At 50.5% G+C, this 17,787-nt stretch overlaps 1 long non-coding RNA gene across 2 annotated transcripts; it reads left to right on the top strand.

Moving 5' to 3' along the window:
* The first annotated feature begins 10,337 nt into the window (after positions 1-10,337).
* LOC123286832 (uncharacterized) lies at positions 10,338-17,266 on the top strand. 2 transcript variants are annotated; one of them, XR_006529629.2, is made up of 4 exons: positions 10,338-10,403; positions 13,460-14,026; positions 15,016-15,123; positions 16,491-17,265. It is a non-coding gene; the product is annotated as an uncharacterized lncRNA (long non-coding RNA). The 2 variants fall into 2 exon arrangements; XR_011504868.1 differs by having other exon boundaries at positions 10,344-10,403; positions 13,460-13,542; positions 15,013-15,123; positions 16,491-17,266.
* Positions 17,267-17,787: the final 521 nt, after the last annotated feature.

The following is a 17,787-nucleotide window of genomic DNA, read 5'->3' as shown; positions in this document are numbered from 1 at the left end:
CTCTAAAAAATTTCATAAAAGTTGATGTGAAAGAGGACATGGTCGAAAATGTTCAAGAAGTCTTTCAAACTAGGCTCTGGTGTACAGACTTCGAGCTTAACCCACGTCTAGCGTAGTCCAGCCCCATCAGGTTTTCCCTTTAGGCTCTGTCTGTGTGCCATGAACTGTGGAGAGACGAGCAAGTGTTCACAGTCAAGTCCAACCACTCACAGAGTAGATGGGGTGAACGTACACATATGTCACCACAGGAGAGGTGTGTGCGTAGCTTGGAAGGACGGAACAAAGTCGTGGCTGTTCTCATGCTCCATGGGTTGGAGCCAGGCAGGCCTGCTGCAGAGCAAGCCCACGGCTCTGGCTCCCCACGCATCTCCCCCTCTGTCTTCAGTTTAGCCTGCTGGTCGCCCACATCATCACAGCGCGAGGGGGCAGTGGGAGACCTCTGTCACTGGTCTCTCCCACTCCACATCCCTCTCCCCTTGCTGGGGGCTGGCCCTGCTGACTTCCAGCTGAGCACCAGGCCCAGAGGGAGCTGACTTGCACAGGAGCACCATCCAGCTCTCACGTGGAGGCAGGGCCGTTCCCCCTAATGACCCGCATTCCACATCGCTCTGCTGGCCTGCCGCGCCGCTTGCACCCTGGCTGAAACGTATGTCAGCTGTTTCTGAGGAGAGAAGGACTCTGAGGAAGAAGGCAGCCTGCTCTTCTCTGTCCCAGAGATGCCTGGACAGGAGGCAGGGGTGCAGCTCTGGGACGGGGGTAGAGGGAAAAGGCTGGGATGGGCCTTGGACCTTGGACTGCAGTAACTGGAAGCCTTAGGGGTGTCTGCTTTGGAGAATTTTGGAAATAGGCAGGCTCTTCTCTTTCTGCAAGAGTGGCGTTGCTGGAGGCAGAGGAATGAACACAGCTTCTCAGCAGCTCCTGACGGGAGGTCACTGTGGTCAAGGAATAGAGAGGGAGGAAGCAGACCCGGGGGAGCCCCAGGCCCCCACACTGCAAGCAGCTTGACCTTCGACAGCTTGCTTAATCTCTCTACGTGCAGCGAGGGATCAAAATACTGGGGCAATGGCAGTTCCCATATCATTGGCTGTTGGACGTGCAAGCACATGCTTTTTGTTTGAATGCCATGCAATCCACAAAGGGTTACACAAATGTTATTTTTATCCATGTGTCCATTAAAATAGTAAAACATTGGATTTGCATTTTTCTATCTCTAACGATGCTGTGGAAGGAAGGAGTCGATGAGTTGAAAGTCAAACCTTCTCAAAACATCTCATAAAAGCAATACTGTCACCTGGTGATCAGGTGTCCCGGACACTGTGACAGGCATTGCAGATGTGCGTCTGTCCCATTCCCAGCCAGGCCAGGCCCTGGTATCAGCCAGACAGTGTGCCGACAGGAACCTGCAGAAATGGGTAGATAGGGACGAACAGAACTAGATCCTCGTGTGGGCAGGAGAGATCTCCCCCTCAAAGTCAGAGGAACTGCTTTCTCACAGCCTGTCCCACTCCCATGGCAGAAAGGATGGGACTCGTTATTTTAAAATCTCTTAAAAGATTTAAAACCCACCTCAACTAGGATCCTGCATGGAAATTTCTACCATGATATATCTCTCAAAGACTCATTCTCATTTCAAAATAGCTGAGTTCATAAACAGCTACGTGCAGGGTGAACTCGGTTCTTTTCGGACGTGTTCTGGGGAGGTAGGCATCTAACAGGGAGAGCCGTGAATGCAAGACTTGAGGTCAGCACCCTGGAGCACGGGCTTTTCTGGTGACTGTATTTGTAGACAAGGTCTAGTAAAAATCACTTGTATTCTTAGAGACCTCTCTGTCTGGGGCGGGAGCACTTCTGCCTTTGAGGGCAGGCACGATGATGTCCCAGCTGGTGTGACAATCACAGGATGAGCTGGTTTACAAAATGCTGAGAGCGGGGGAGAGGGACACAGGGAGAGGCAGCACAGGGTGAGGGCGCTGACTCCGTGGGCTCTGGGAGAGGGGCAAGGGGCCGGGCCCTGTGGGACGCTCCCTGGAGGAGGTCATGAGGTGAGGCAGGCTGCTGGCTAGGACCTCTCCCATGGGTGCAGGCTGGCAACCCCCTCCCCACCCCCAACTGCAGAGCCTGTGGGCCCGCAATGGGGCCCAGATGCGGCAGGGCTGGTCCTCCCAGGGGAGGAGTTCTGACTGGTGCTGGCCTGGGGTGGTAGTCGGGTGGTGGAGGGTCAAGCAGGTGGGCTGATGCCCCAGGGGAGGCGTGGCCCCAGGGGACACATCTTTTTTCCTTTCTGTCTAGAACTAGCCTGCTGAGGGGTCCTTCAGGGACATCTAAATCCAGTCTAGCTTGAGGAGGAACTCTGAAGACTCCTATACGTTGCTCGTAGTAGGGTCTTAGTAAATATTTACCAATCTAATTTGTTTACTTCTTTCAACAGAAATGCAGATGGTCACCCATTTCCTTAATTTTTTTCAGTCAATTGACACATTTCACTTTATAATTTTTATTTATTTATTCATTTTTTTGGTGAGGAAGATTGACCGTGAGCTAACATCTGTGCCAATCTTTCTCCACTTTCTATGTGGGATGCCTTCACAGTACGGCCAATGATTGTCTGCAGGTCTGCGCAGGGATCCGAACCCACCAACCCCAGGCCGCCCAACTGGAGCCTGAGAACTTAACCACTGTGTCACTAGACTGGCCCCTTACTTTTTAATTTAATTTAATTCTTTTTCCTTGAGAAAGATTAGCCCTGAGCTAACTGCTGCCAATCCTCCTCTTTTTGCTGAGGAAGACTGGCCCTGAGCTAACATCTGAGCCCATCTTCCTCTACTTTATACGTGGGACGCCTACCATAGCATGGCTTTTGCCAAGCGGTGCCACCTCTGCACTGGGATCCAAACCGGGGAACCCCAGGCCTCCGAGAAGCAGAACGTGCAACCTTAACCACTGCGCCACCTGGCCGGCCCCTATAATTTTAAAAATAAGTTCACAAGTTCAGTTTGAGGGGGCTCTCCTTCAAAGACACACACTATGATGAAATGGAATTGTGCGGCCCGTTGCAGGTGTATCTGAACACAGGTCTGAGGTGGAAAAAAGGAGCTGGAGTGTCTCTCTTGGTCCGCCTGACCCCCGCAGCTGACTGTCCCCTCCCTACCGTCTCCCCAGGGTCGTCCCCTTCTGTCCTGCCTGTACCCTGTCCTGGGGGAGGCGGGGGAGACGGAGAAAGGAAAAGGAAAGAGGCAAATCGGGAAGAAGAAGAGAAATAGACTGACACAGAGGGCTGGGAACCGCGCGGAGAGAGGGCCAACCTGGGTGAGCGTGGGCCGGAACGCTTTCAGCTCTGAAAAAAGTTAGTGCACTGCGAAACTCTCTTCTCTTTCTCCAAAAACAATCCCGGTGAAAGCACGGTGCACCAAAGCCTGCCAGCCGCTAGCCACAGCCCTTAGACCCGCTCCCCAACGCAGGACAGAGCTGGCGGGCTGGGGTGCGGGGCCAGGGTGGACAGTGGCGGCACCCCCCGTGCTACTCCCACAGCTGGGCGTGGTCATGGAGCGTTTTCCCGTCAGTGTGACACAGGCCACAAGTCTGTGTCCGTCCACCATCCGTCACCGCCTCGGAGACACTGCATGGGGAACTAATTAACCAGACGAGGGGTCTCCAAAGGCTGGGGTTCTGAAACTGACCTCCCACTGGTCACGTGGGGCTTCGTGCTCCTGGGTGCTGGACAGTGAGGAACCTCTGCTGTGTGCTGCCACGGAGCCCTCTCATAAAGTCAAGATGCTCTGCTACCTAACTGATGCTGACTTGGTGCAGGGTTTTTATTATTTTACAAAGTTGATGCTATCCCTTTGAGTGATAAGAAACCAACAAGATCTCTTGGTAGGAGTGGCCCAGAGCCGCCAGCATTGTTGTCCCCTCTACCTAAACCATTGGGTGCTCACGACGTGGGACTTTGGACTACAGTCAAGATTCCACGTGTTTCCTGCTCTGGGATGTGACCTCCGGTCCCTAGGGCTCTGAGGAGCTCTGGTGAAGAGGTGTGTAGGGCACTCGGGGGTAGTGAGAAGGGAGAGGGAGGTGTGTTCTCTGCCTGCCATCTTTTCTCACCAAGTGGCTGCTGGAGAGGGGCCTTGTGGGCAAGAGGATATGTGGCCAAATGAGAAGCAGCAATTTGAGCTTTGAGGGGCCAGCCACCTGTTTCGCCCCTCTCCCCCCTGCCGGCTCCCTCTCTTCCTGCTCACCGTGTCTCTCCTTCCCTCCTCTGTTCCCTGCTTTCTCCCACCTCCTTGGCTCATGCTTTCTACGTGTTCTCCTCCCTTCCTCCCAGCACAACTTGTGATATGCCACCCCCTGTGATGGACGGGGCCTGTCCTACATGGCTCCTGTCCTCAAGGGGCTGCCACACCCACTGCCAACTGCCCTCTTCCAGCTGTGGACAGGTCATTCACTAGCTGAGAGGACCTTCCAAGGATGGGTCGCTTCTTTGTAACTCAGGACCGAACAGGTTAGTAAGTCAGTGAGGCACTCAGCTTGTATGCAAGAACTGTCGACCTGAGAAATAGAAACCAGTTTACAAGGCAAAGAGTTTATTTTGAATCAAAGAATTGCAATTCCAGGAGCGCAGATTCAGGTAGAAACCCAAACAGTGCCCCACTAGAGAGTGAAAGTCAGGGGCTTTGAAGGCAAAGGAAGGAGGTTGTATTATGAAGAATTGTCATTGGAGTTGGGGCAGAGAGCTGGTCTTGGCTACACATTGATTGACTATTGAGTCTGTTTTCAGATAGTGCGCAGTCCTCAGTCTTTGGGATCAGGATGTCCGTTCTCCTGCTGACTTCTCCAACAATTGCTCGTGAACAGTTGTTGTTTTGGCCCAGTCCAAGGTCCAAGACAGCAAGGCAGTTTCTCTGGAAAAGCAGCTCTGACTCCATTTTAAAATGGCTGCACTATGGTCAATTTTGACACAACTAATCTCTTGTCTCCACAGTACTATTGGGAAAGTCTGTTTTTTGTTTCTCTAGATGGTTTGTCGATTTGAAATAGCTGCAGTGCCCGTAGCAGTGGGGGTTAAATGCCACCCACAACTCATCGGTGCCCTGTGTCTGTCTTGCAGCCTGCAGAGCTGGCCTACTTCTGACACTCAGCTGTCCTAAGTCCTGGCCGCATGTTGGAATCACTGGGAGCTTAAAAAATTACCAATGGCTGGTCCCACCCCCAAGACTTCTGATTTAGATGGCTTGGATGGTGGGCTGGGCGTCACTATCTTAAAAATCTCTCCTGGTGCTTCTCATATGCAACCACGAGGCAAACCACTGCTATAACCATGTGCAATTAGGAAAGGCAGGGGCCAGAGAGGGCTGGGGGCCTGGAGCAGGAGTGGGCCGTCAGACCCCTTTGATCTGCAGTGTTCTGGAATGGTTTCACAGGAGTCTTCTTTCTCCAGTAGATGGAAACCTTGCTCCCTGGCTTCTTTATTCACTCAGCAAACATAAGGTGAGACCCTAATAAGTGTCAGGCACTAGGGAGACCCTTGGAGAAGACACAGAGGCGGCTTGCACAGACCTTACAGGCTCTCAGGGAAAGTGGAGCATAATTTAAGAAGGACTAAGTACCAGCCCAGCGGAAGGATGGGCTAACTCAGCACACACATCTTTGAAGCAGGGCTGTAGAATGCTTTTTAGAAGTTATTATTGTTATTCGACAGTGAGAAGGTTGAGGGGTTTGGACCAGGTTGTGAGCTCTCAGTTACCTGAGCTCAAGGGGTGACATGGCACAGGTTCCCCCAAGCTCCCTCCTCAGATGTGTCTAAAGAGGCTCCCCCCTCCTGCTAAGGGGATGTCCTGCCTTTGCATTCTGAGATAAGAGATAGAATCTCTGGAATTAAAATGTTTCTACCTCCTGCCACCTGGATCTGACACTGAGTCCTTAGGAGTGCACTGTGGGTCGTCACTACTTAAGTGTGGCCTGTAGACAGCAGTGTCAGTGTCACCTGGGAGCTTGTTAGAATGGAAGTGCTCAGGTACCACCTCCAATCAACTGAGTGGGAATCTCTGGGAGTAGGCCCAGCAAACTGTATTCAACGTCTTTTGGGGCGACTCACATGCATGCTCTCATTCGAGAAGCCCTCCCAGAGGTCGCTGACTCTCTTCCTGATGGGGTAATGTGCTAGGTTGCATCATTCTCCCCGATTTTTCATCCTCTCTGTATCCATACCCCTTGCCATGGGACTCTGCAGTTCTTCCCACTAAAGTAGGAGTATATTCCCCTGCCCCGATGATGTGGGATTGGCCAGTGAGAGTCTTTGGCAATAGAATGTGGGAGGAAGTGACAGTGTGCCAGTTTTGAGCCTAGGCCTTAACAGGCATTGCATGTTTCTACTTGCCCCTCTGGGAGATTCCAATGTACACATGAAAAAAAAAATGCCACCACTTAGCTGCTACCTCTTCAGCCTGGGCCCCAGAATAACCACATGGAGCAGAGCCTCTCAGCTGACCCGCAGATCTGTGACCCTGAGAATAAATGCATAGTATGTTTGCCACTGAGTCCTGGGATGGTTTGTTATGCAGCAATAGCTTACTGACACAGTTGATTGAAGCAGGTTTTGTATATCTAGGCAGACAAGGTTTGGTAGTTCCCCAGAAGTCAGATATTGGCACCAGGAGGTAAGGCTAGCAGTTTGAGGTCAAGTGTCAGGGGCCCAGGGTGAGGCTGTCTGTGTGCTGTGGCCCTTAGGCTCCCTGTCTCATGAATTCCCGGCAGCTGCTCCTGAAGCTTGCTGCCTCATTCTCCTGGTATGACTTGTTTAGATCCCCAAGGAACTCTGATTAACTGTGCCATAGATCACAGAAGCCACCACGGCCTCTCATCTGAGTCACTGCAATAGTGTCCTAATAGCTCTCCGTGCTTCACACTCTCCTCCTGTCTGTTGTCAACAGAGCAGCCAGATTTATCCTTTTAAAATCGAAGTCCGGTGGTGCCGCTCCTCTGCCCCAAACCTTTAAATGACTTCCCATTCTACCGAGGGTAAAACCAGAGTCCCCGCCATGGCCTACACGAGCCTGTGTGTTCTGGGACCCTGCTCCCCACTGATCCTCATTCCTGTTGTCATCTCCTCCATTCACTCCACTGGGCCCCTCTCACTTCTTGCAGTTTCTTGACAAACCAGCTTGCTCCACCTCGAGGTCTCTGTGCCTGTGGTTCCTCTCACTGGACCATGCTTCCCTCGTTCAGGGGAATCTGCACGGCTGTCTCCCTCATGTCGTCAGTTACCTGCTCAAATGTCCTCTCGCCAGAGAAACCTTTCCCGTGAGACACGGAACACAGCAATCCCCCCACCCCATCGCCACTCCTTCCCCTAGCCTGCTTTATTTTCCTGTTGAGTCTTTATCTCCATCTGAAATGTAATCTACTTGTCTATTTTCTGATGTATCACCTGCTTCCACCCTCCACAATATGATATTCATGCGAGCAAAGAGCTGGCTTTTCTCACGGCTGCGTCCCCTGTGCCAGTGCAGTACAGATGCTCAGTACATATTTGTTGAACATAAGTGAATGAGTCATCAGCTAGACCGTGGTTTGGGAACCTGTGTTTCAGAACATGACGTCTAAAGCTGCCCCTCGGCCTGGCCCTGGGGAGGAAAATTTCCCCCTCCGGGACGTGTAAGTGTGCCGGAAGCCACAGTTTACTACGTCTAATGAAACACTGTCACAGGACCGTTTCAGCTCAAAATTCTTCTGATCTGATACCCTCTCCCTGTCAACAAAACTACACTGGATGCCAATCTTGAGCAGAGGTTTTTGGTGAGCACTGAATAAGAACAAGGGGCACGAGGTGGACTGATAACTTAGGGGTTTCAGGTAATTAAACCAGTTGGGCGGCACCCTTCTCGGTTTCTGCCTCCTAGAGGACTTCTCCGGGAGTCAGAGGCGCTCCCAGGCCCAAGGCCCTTCTCCCAGGGCCAGGCCTGGAGGGCAGGGGCGGCCCTGCTCTCTGGACGCTCGTCCCCTGCGGGTTGAAGCGCGGGCACAGGGGCGGGCTCGGCTGCAGTAATGACCCCTGGCATCTCGGATTCAATACAGACCAGCCGATTTCTTGCTCCCATGGCAGTCCGAGGTGTTCAGGCGTCTCTTTTCGTGGCCCTTCTGCAACTGGGACTCGGAGCCCACGATGCTCCCACGTCACCTCTGTCTCTGGAGGGCTCCTGCTCCCACGCCCCGCGCAGCAGGATGCCCGCTCCCAGGCGCGGCCCTGCGGCCTCTGCCCCCAGCCGAGGGGAGGACCCAGCATGCGGCGCGAACGCGGCTCCAGCCGCGGCTCAGGATGCGTCTTCCTGCATTCCGGGCGGGGAGGTGGCGTGGGGCAGGCACGGAGCTGTCTCTGTATTCCTGTAGGTGAGGGAACGTGGCCCTGCTGCGGCCCGTTAACTGTTGAAGACACAGTTAGCTCTTAGAGGGCCCCTTATTTCTAGTAACGTAAGAGGTAAGCGGGAACTAACCCAGAGGTCGCGGAGAGCCGCGCCAGGTTGCGGAGCAAGGAGCAAGGAGCGCAGCCAGCCCGCGCAGGCGCGGGAGGGAGACGTGGGGAGGGCAGTGAGAGAGACACTGCGGATGGGCCCAGACTACCTGCGTGCGAGCCGTTTAGATGTGTGTGCAAATCATTGGGACCCTTATTGCTAAATGCTTGTCACAAATTTGAGTAAATGGCTGGGACAGAGGCGTGGTGTTGCTAGTGTTTGTTAGCAGCTTGCATTACTCGGCGCTTCTGATCATTCGACCTGGAAGGGTACTGAGCGATCACTGAATCCACATCCTTTCCTGTTAAATACGGGGTGACTGAGGCGCAGGGGAGGGGAACAACATCCTCAAAATACACCCAACAGAGCCCCCCCCCCCCCCCCCCCCGGGCCTCCCCTCGCGCCCCAGGCCTCCTCTCGGGGTCACTTCTACTGGTCATTGATGTCAGCCGTGCCCCAGGGCTTCCGTGCGCCCGAGGGTCTGTGCTGCCTCTGAGCTTCAGCCATTGCCTGGAAGCGAACCTAAAGGAAGTGAGTGGGGTGTTACATGTACTGTTACCATCGGAGGGGAGGGAGCCCACTTCTCGCCCTGCCGGGTGGCACCGGGCAGACAGGAGCTTTCCGTAATAGCCTTGGGGACAAACATTTGGGCAAAGGTTCTTTGTGTCCTTTTTGGGGCATTTGATTAGCTTCCTTTGCTTTGTCTGTAGTTTTCCTGGAATAGGCAACTGTGCCTCTCATCACAAAGATATTAATAAAGCAGTGGAAGGAGAACAATAACCAGGGGTGGAGCATCTGACCGGGAGGGAGTCGGTGGAGAGAGGCGAGGGCACTGCCGTGAAGGAAAGTACGGATGGAGAGCAGCCAGGGCACTTTGCTGTGCCGCGGAAAGATCCGAAAGATCCGTTTCCTAGGCGTAGCACACTATGATAACAGGAATTTTCTATGGTGCCCTGGGTGATATGAAACATAGCTTATTGTTATTAGAATATATATGCTATAGGATATTATATATTATTATCTGGTATGAAACATACCAGAATTAGCTGGTAATTCTAGGAAGAGCATTGGGAATAATTAGCAGTCACTTGCCAATCACAGGGGCAAGTCGGCCCATCCTGCCCGCTGCTAGTTCGCAGTCAGGGCAGGGAGAGAAGACGGGAGAATGAGCCTCAGTGACAAACTGTCCGACTCTGAATAACCCTTAGGAGAGCAAGGTGCTATTTTAGGAAGACACTCTGGGGACAGCTCCACAATGGAAAATCCTTGGTTCTGTGAGTCTGGGTTGAAAGAAATGTGGATTTCTTTTATCTGGGAAGCTTAATCACAAAGTGAAAAACATAGCCTTTCTTCCACAACTGGAAAATTTAACTAACATGGGGCAAAGGAGGCTTACTTTTTTTAAAGCCAATAAATGAAACTACCAATGTGTCAGTTTGGGGAAGCCAGTCTTTGGTTTTATCCTAAATGAAAACTTGTAAGGGGCCGGCTCCGTGGCCGAGTGGTTAAGTTTGCGTGCTCCGCTGCAGCGGCCCAGGGTTGGGATCCTGGGCGCGGACATGGCACCGCTCATCAGGCCACGTTGAGGCGGCATCCCACATCCAACAACTAGAAGGACATGCAACTAAGATATACAGCTGTGTACAGGGGGAGTTTGGGGAGATAAAGCAGGGGAAAAAAAAACAACTTGTAAGGCAGCAGGTGAGTTTATCCTGAAGGAAGCCTGTGGGACCGGCAGCAGCAGGCATGTGGCATATGTTTGTGTGCGTTTGTGTTGAAGTCCAGGAAGCCGGGCTCGGGGTGATGTGTAAACACTGGGAGAGGCAGGAAACTGGGCTGCTGGGTAGGGCTATGCCCAAGGAAACTCAGGCACATGTGTGCCTCTTGGGAGAGAGGAAGGTAGGTCCGGGGGCTGGGGGGTGGGGATGGGTAAGAATGCAGTGGGGTCTGTCCCACTCTCCAGGGGGCACCCAAACCTGCAAGAAATACTCTGCCCAGGGAGCAGTAGGAGGAAAAGGGGCTAGGTTTTCTTTTTGTTTTTTTTTTTTAATTGAGAGAGAATTGACGCATAACATATTAGTTCTAGCTGTACAAAGTGATGATTCAATATTTGTATATATTGTGAAATGACCACCACAATAAGTCTAATTAACATTCATCACTTCACATAATTACAAACTTTTTTTTCTTGTGATGAGAACTTTTAAGATGTACTCTCTCAGCAGCTTTCAAATATGCAGTACAGAATTGTTAGCTATAGTCACCATGCTGTAGATGACATCCCCAGGACTTATTTATCTGATAGCTGGAAGTTTGTGCCTTTCGACCCCCTTCACCCATTTCGCTCACCCCCTAGTCCCCACCTCCAGCAGCTACCAATCTGGTCTCTGTATCTCTGAGCTTGGTTTTTTTTTAGATTCCACACGCAAGTGAGATCGTGCAGCGTTTGTCATTCTTTGCGTGACTTATTTCATTTAGCATGATGCCCTTCAGGTCCTCAAAGGGCTGTGTTTTCTGAGGTTACTGTGTACACTGGGTGCATGGGGAAGTGAGATGACAAAGGCTGAGAGATGTCATCCACTGGAGGAGCGCAGTCACCCTCCAGAAGTACCCTGCCTGGAGCAGTTTAGGGACAATATAGAATAGATGCCCAAAGTAAAAATGGTGCCAGAATGGAGCAGGTCCAAGCTGAGCGGCGCTGTGTGTAGGACCTCACTCTGACCATGCGGGTGCGCTGTCCTGCATTTTTTTCAGGCAGAAAGTTCAGGTGGTAACTGTAGATCTTGCACAGTCCCTGCGGGCTGGACAGCGAAGGTCAGCAGTGATTGGGAGCTGGAGCTTAGGAGGGCAGAGGGCTCGGTTCTCCTGGGACCTAGGCTGGGTGACAAGTGTCAGACACCATATGGACCGCTGGGCTACAGACAGCAAAAATTACCAGGTGAGCTTTAAAAAGCACTGATGCCTAGATTCCAGCCCGGCAAGACTAAAGCAGAATCTCAGAAGGTGGGAGTGGGACCCAGCCAACATGGGTCTAAAGGGAACCCACAAGTGCTTACAAGGCAGTTAAGGTGGAGAAATACTGTTAGAGGGCTTGGGAGATTGAAGATCATCCTCTCCAAATTCATGTGCACCCAGAGCTGGAGGATGTGACCTTGTTTGAAATCAGGGTCCTTGCAGATGTAATTAGTTGAGTTCATACTGGAGTAGGGTGGACCATAAGTCCAATGGCTGGTGTCCATATAAGAAGAGGAGAGGAGGGCTGGCCCTGTGGCTAAGTTTGCATGTGCTGCTTCTGCAGCCCAGGGTTTGCAGGTTCAGATCCTGGGTGCAGACCTACACACGGCTCATCAAGCCATGCTGTGGTGGCGTCTTATATGCAAAATGGAGGAATATGGGCACAGATGTTAGCTCAGCAACAATCTTCCTCAAGCAAAAAAGAGGAACATTGGCAACAGCTGTTAGCTCAGGGCCAATCTTCCTGACCAAAAAAAAAAAAAAAAAAAAAAGAAGAAGAAAAGAAAAGGAAAAAGAAGAGGAGAGGACATGTGGAGATGCACATGGAGAAGAAGGCCATGTGAAGATGGAGAGAGATACTAGAGTGATGCTGCCACAAGCCAATGAGCGCCTGGGGTCACTATAGGCTGGAAGAGGCAAGGAAGGATTCTCCTCTAGAAACTTCTGAGGGAGCATGGTCCTGCTGACACTTTGATTTCTAACTTCCAGTTTCCAGGACCATGAGAGAATAAATTTCTGTTGTTTTTAAGCCACCCAGTTTGCGGTAATTTGTTCCAGCAGCCCTAGGAAAATGAACACAGAGGGGATTTACAATACCTGGCTTATAGGGCCTTTTTTTCTAAGGTGCAAACAGATTTATATCCAAAGAACCTCATTGGGGGCTCATATGTTCACAAGAAGGGCAGAATCTAGGCAGCCTTTTCGTCTCTGGGTAGCTGCAGGGACATAGATTCTCTAAATAAGGGCCCCTCAGGGGTCGTGAGGCTGCCTTGTGGAAGATGCCCTCAGCGGACAGCTGGTTTGGAGAGGAGTCCAGCAGTGTGAGGGGTGTCACTGCCCTGTGGTCTCTCAGAGCAATGCGGGCGTGGCTGTGACTGTTTGTCTGCGGAGAGGCTGCCCTGGAGCACAGCCACAAGGAGACACTGTGAGTCTCCCTCTCGGCCCCCTCCAAAGGGACGTGTGGCCATATTCCAGGTGACTGTGCACTGGGGAAGGGAAATAATGACTTTGGGGGATTATTAGCTGCTTATTGTGAAACGACACTACTTCCTAGGGACTCAAAATGCTGCTGTGGTCCATCCGCTAGAGCGGGGGCTATTGGGGCCAGGTGGTTAAGAGGATTTTGACTCAGATCCATTTCATGGTGGGCCAAGTGTGTCTCTGGACCCATCCTATGCTGATATCCCCAGTTCTTTCACACATAATTGGGATGGACGTAATCAGCAACTGGCAGAATCCCCACATTTTTCCCTGATGTGTGGAACTACCCAAGGACTATTGTGATGGGAAAGGTCAAGTGGAAGATTCTAGAACTGCCTCTATGCATTATGATATTCCTGGAGGGACTGCAGCGATTAGTGCCACTATCAAAGACTTGAAAGTCAGAGGTCGTGAATCCTTCCATTTTTCTGTTTAACTTGCCTGTGTGGCCTGCGCAGAAGACAGACGGATTTGGGGAACAACAGTGGATTCTTGTAAACTCAGTCAGATGGTGACCCCAGTTGTGGTTACTAGTCTAGATGCATGTTCTTCTCACATCCTCTGGTATGCAGCTAGCAAGCTGGTGGATGCTTTTTCTCCTCAACCTATTAATAAAGATCACCAGAAGCGGTTTGCCTTCAGCCGGCAGGGCCAGTGCTGTGCCTTCACTGAACTGACCTAGGGTGACAGCAGCTCTCTGTCCTCTGTCATCATCTAACCCTCGTCTCTCCATCCCACAGGGCATCACACTGGACATCGCATCACGCTGACTGGACCTAGTGAGCAGGAGGCGAGTTGGAGAGAAACCGACCCAAACACTTCAGTAAGACAAATGTGAAACCGACGGCAGAAATAGATCCCACAAAAACTCAGGAGGCTTTTATCTTGGTGAAAACGTCTAGGAGTCCAGGGCTCCAAAACACGTTGAGAGAGAAGTTTCTGCATCCAGCACTTTCTCCACTAAGAAGGAAACACAGAATCTAATGGGCCTTTTTAGATTTTGAAGGCAACGTATACTTCGTTTGATCACGTCACTCTGACCCATGTGTTGAGTCACCCCAAAGGCCACCAGTTTTGAGTGGGTCTCATAGCAAAAGAAGGCTCTATAGTAGATGGCTATGAAAGCTGTGCTGCCACTTTGTCCTTGTGAGAAAGTATGCTTCCGTGACACTTGGTGTGTCTCTGACATATAAGGTGCCATAAAGCTGGGCGTGGACAGCGTTCCATATCAGATGGAAGTGAAATGGACGCTGCTGGGCTTGCGTAGGTCCTGAAGGCACATGTGAGTTACACAAGCAGCAGCTCAGGTGCGCATGGCTCCTAGTTCTGCTACATTGCTTCCTCTCCCTCAGCCTCCACTTACGGCGTCACTGGGGACTGCCTATGACCTGTTTACTGGGAGAGAAAACTTCAGTCTTACTTTACGAATGGTTTTGCATGACATGGTCACCCAAAGATGGATGAAGTAACACATGGGACTTTATATGCTTCCTTGGGGAGAGACTTAGTATGTCTTTGTTTGTATGAGAGAGAGTTGCACCATGTTAGGTGAAAACATTTACCTTTGTCTTTATTTGGGAGTTAAAAATGGTTTAAAAAGGTGTATATGGATGTCCAGTTGGAAGGGGGTGGACTGGGGTGGTTTTGTACTTTGTCAACTTGGCAAAGCTGGAACTATGCTTTCCAGAACCGTTGCATGGGTCTGAGTTAGACCCGTACAAGGAGAAGGTTGTGTGACTTTTGAAAGGTGGAAAGAAAGCAGCAGCCGTCGCTTTCTGCAGATGGTCGTGGTTAGATGTGGTGAGAGACAGATACAGAGACACACTGGTTTCTGGGCTGTTCTCTCTGTTCCTCAAAGAAAGTTGGTCCAAGAGGTGTTAGTGGGGCCCACCCCTACTCCATATTCAGCTTATCTTCCCGACTGCTCACCCTGTTGGCCAGCAGCGACCCAGGCCCGCCTTCCATAGGCTTCTCCACTGGCTCGTCTCTGCGGCCCGCCTTCGTAGTGGCCGTGCTGAGTTTCCCAGCAACTCCGGCAAACACCGACTTGTCCGCCAGTGTGGGGCTTCAGGCGGTCTAGTTAGAGACTCCCTCCTTCAGATCCTTGTTTCCTAGCTTTCCCCACAATTGTATGAGGTGTTATTTCTATAATAAATAAGAATTGATACTCTGAGCTTGAGAGGGAAGGAGAGTCACCAAATCCTTGAAGAAAGGACAGCAAATCTGGCCATTCTCACCAGAGCACAGCAGGAATGAGGTGGCTGACTGTCTGCCTTTTTCACCTCTCACCCAGCAGGCAGCACGGCCAGCTCTGGAACCTTCCACGTGCACTTTTAGGCCATCGTGAGGGATGCGGCTATGCTTCCCCAGACAGGAGGAGCCCTCGTGCACACTGGTCTTGGCGGTAAGATTGTAGTTATGTAATCACGTCAACAGTAAAATCTCGTGTGTGCGATGGAGAGATGAAGCTTCCAGATTACATCAGTGGGTGGATTGTTGAGGTCTAACCCTCTGGCAGCCCATATTAACTGAAAATTTAGCAATAAGCAATATATGAGTTGGGAGCCCTCAGGGGAAACTGTTGAAACATGTTTCTGGCATCTCCAAATGCCAAGAGGTGACCGTTTTTTTAACTTTTTATGCCCTAAATATATGTTCATGGAGCCGGGATCGTAAAAGCAGACCTGTAAGATGAATTTGGAAATATTCCTTATCTGGACCCAAAACAAACCAACAAACAAACGAACAAACTAACCCAGGGCCTTATTAAGGTGCACTACAGGATTCTAGAAGGTCTTAGTTCCAGAGATCCTTAAACCTGGAACTTTTAGAAAATTAACTGAGCTCCATTAAATTTGGCTATCTTTGCAGGGCAAGGGGACTTCTAACGTTTAAGTCATGAGAGAGCTTAGTTACTAAACTAGAAGTGTGGTGTTTTATAAGAACTCTGACCAAATCAGGCAATCTAAGTTCTCATCTGGGTGTTCCCAGAAGAGTCACTTATTCCCTTCAGGTCGAAGTCTCTTCCTCTGTGAAACAAACAGCTTGGGCTGGATCAGAGGAGCTTATCTCCCGGTCCAGCCTGATCAGCCGCAGACCTGGGGCTGGAAGAGGGTGCTGGGGATGATGCTGCAGTGGCCCAGCGGGTGCTGGTCATTTAAGAACTGACTCTTTAGACCAGGATCTTGGATGTTCAGCTTCGCCACTTACCAGCTTTGTGATTGAGTTTTGAATTCCTCAGTTTTAAAATAGAAATACTGTAGAGCCTGCATGATATGGTGCTCGTGAAGGCTAAGCCAGGTGCCTGTCAGATACTTGGAAGAGTGCCTGGCACGTGGTAGCAGCTCGAAGAAAGTTGATCATTGGTATCAGTATCAGTATCAGCATTAGTATTCATGCTATATATTACCTACTGCCAGGTTTCCAAATGCCACTCTGTGCTTTGATGGCAGAACCAACTGTGTGCATCTTAGCAATACTGATTCCTGGATTTCGAAACTGGAGATCTGGTTCAGTAGGTCGAGTTTGGGAACAGAGATCTGTATTTCAAGAAAGTTTTCCGGGTAACAACTGGTAGCCTTGTTCTGAAATCCTTGCTCTTAGCCAACACACACTCACACACTCACACACTCACATACTCGGGTAAACACTCTCACACACTCGCATCTACATAATGAAGTTTATTTAAAAATAGAATTATAATTTGAAAAAGAATTCCTTGAGCTCACAATAAAATGAGTTTGCTTATTTGTACCCCTGCCTCATTTGAAGGATTGGAAGTGGCAGAAAGTGCTCTGCGGCACACTGAGTAAGCCTCAGTTAAAAGTGCTTCGTCTGACTTTCGAGAAGCCTGCAGGAAAGCCTGGCGTGGAGGAATGCAGGGGAGATGGCTGGCATCTGGACGTTCCTTCCACGTGATGGCACACATCTGGCTCTTTGTGGCCAGTGGAACATTTCCCTTCCAGTTTCCCTCCAGATGTTTGAGGATATGAAGATACAGCCCAAGGGGTGAGCAATTTATCAAGCTTCACTGATCAATTACAAGCCGGTGCGCAGCAGAGCCCTCGCTGGATTTCTTATGCTCATTGTGTATAAATGCCCAGGCTTTTTCACGCAGACACACCCTGCACAACAGGCCTTCAGTCAGACGGTGGACTTTTTCATCCCCTCCTCCTTGTATGCACACACCTCAGGGGCCCAGAACTAAGTGAGCGATTGGTGCACATGTGCAAGTGGACATCCTGGAGCCCACAGATGGGTGGACGGTTATTTGGCTTCTACAGAATCCACAGTAAGTTAATACCATTCAAATTCCTGCCCAGCTGTGCTATGCCTTCTCAAGGTTGCTGAAACTGAATTCAAACGCCAAAAACATATGCTGGCCGGGCTCAAAGAGCAACTGCTGATTGCAAACACCTGCTTATCAATGCCTAAGACATTCTGGGTGACTTTGGGGTTGTTAATTAAGTGAGGTAATCACAAGAAATATCAGTCAAACTCCTTGCCCTTGCACATGAACGCACATTAAAAACCGTTTTTTAAAATCTATTTTTATTTTTTCTGCTTTTTCTCCCCAAAGCCCCCAGGTACATAGTTGTATATTTTAGTTGTGGGTCCTTCTAGTTGTGGCACGTGGGACGCCGCCTCAGTGTGGCTCGATGAGCGTTGTCATGTCCGCACCCAGGATCTGAACTGGCGAAACCCTGGGCCGCTGAAGCAGAGTGCATGAACTTAACTACTTGGCCACGGGGCCAGCCCTCAAAACCATTTTTTTTTAAAGCACTAAGAAAAAAAAAAATCTCTGATGGAAATGCTCAATGGTCCTAAAGATGGAAACTAAATTTTGGATTTGAGTTTTACAGATGTCAGTGGAAAATGCCACATAAAGCAAGACACTGTGCAGTTAGGATTTCTTGCCTCCTTGGGCACAGTTTCTGAAACAAGGGAGATTAAGATCCGTGGCCATAGAGCGTCTGGTACAGGTATCTTAAGGCCACAGGGAAAAAAAGTCATGCAGGAGACAAATCTGTTCCATCAGTCAAGGGCCAAATCAAATGCTTACAGTTCA

This window comes from Equus asinus, chromosome 7, assembly GCF_041296235.1.
Source record: "Equus asinus isolate D_3611 breed Donkey chromosome 7, EquAss-T2T_v2, whole genome shotgun sequence".
Taxonomy (NCBI): Eukaryota; Metazoa; Chordata; class Mammalia; order Perissodactyla; family Equidae; genus Equus; species Equus asinus.
This window is presented reverse-complemented; position numbering and strand designations above follow the sequence as displayed.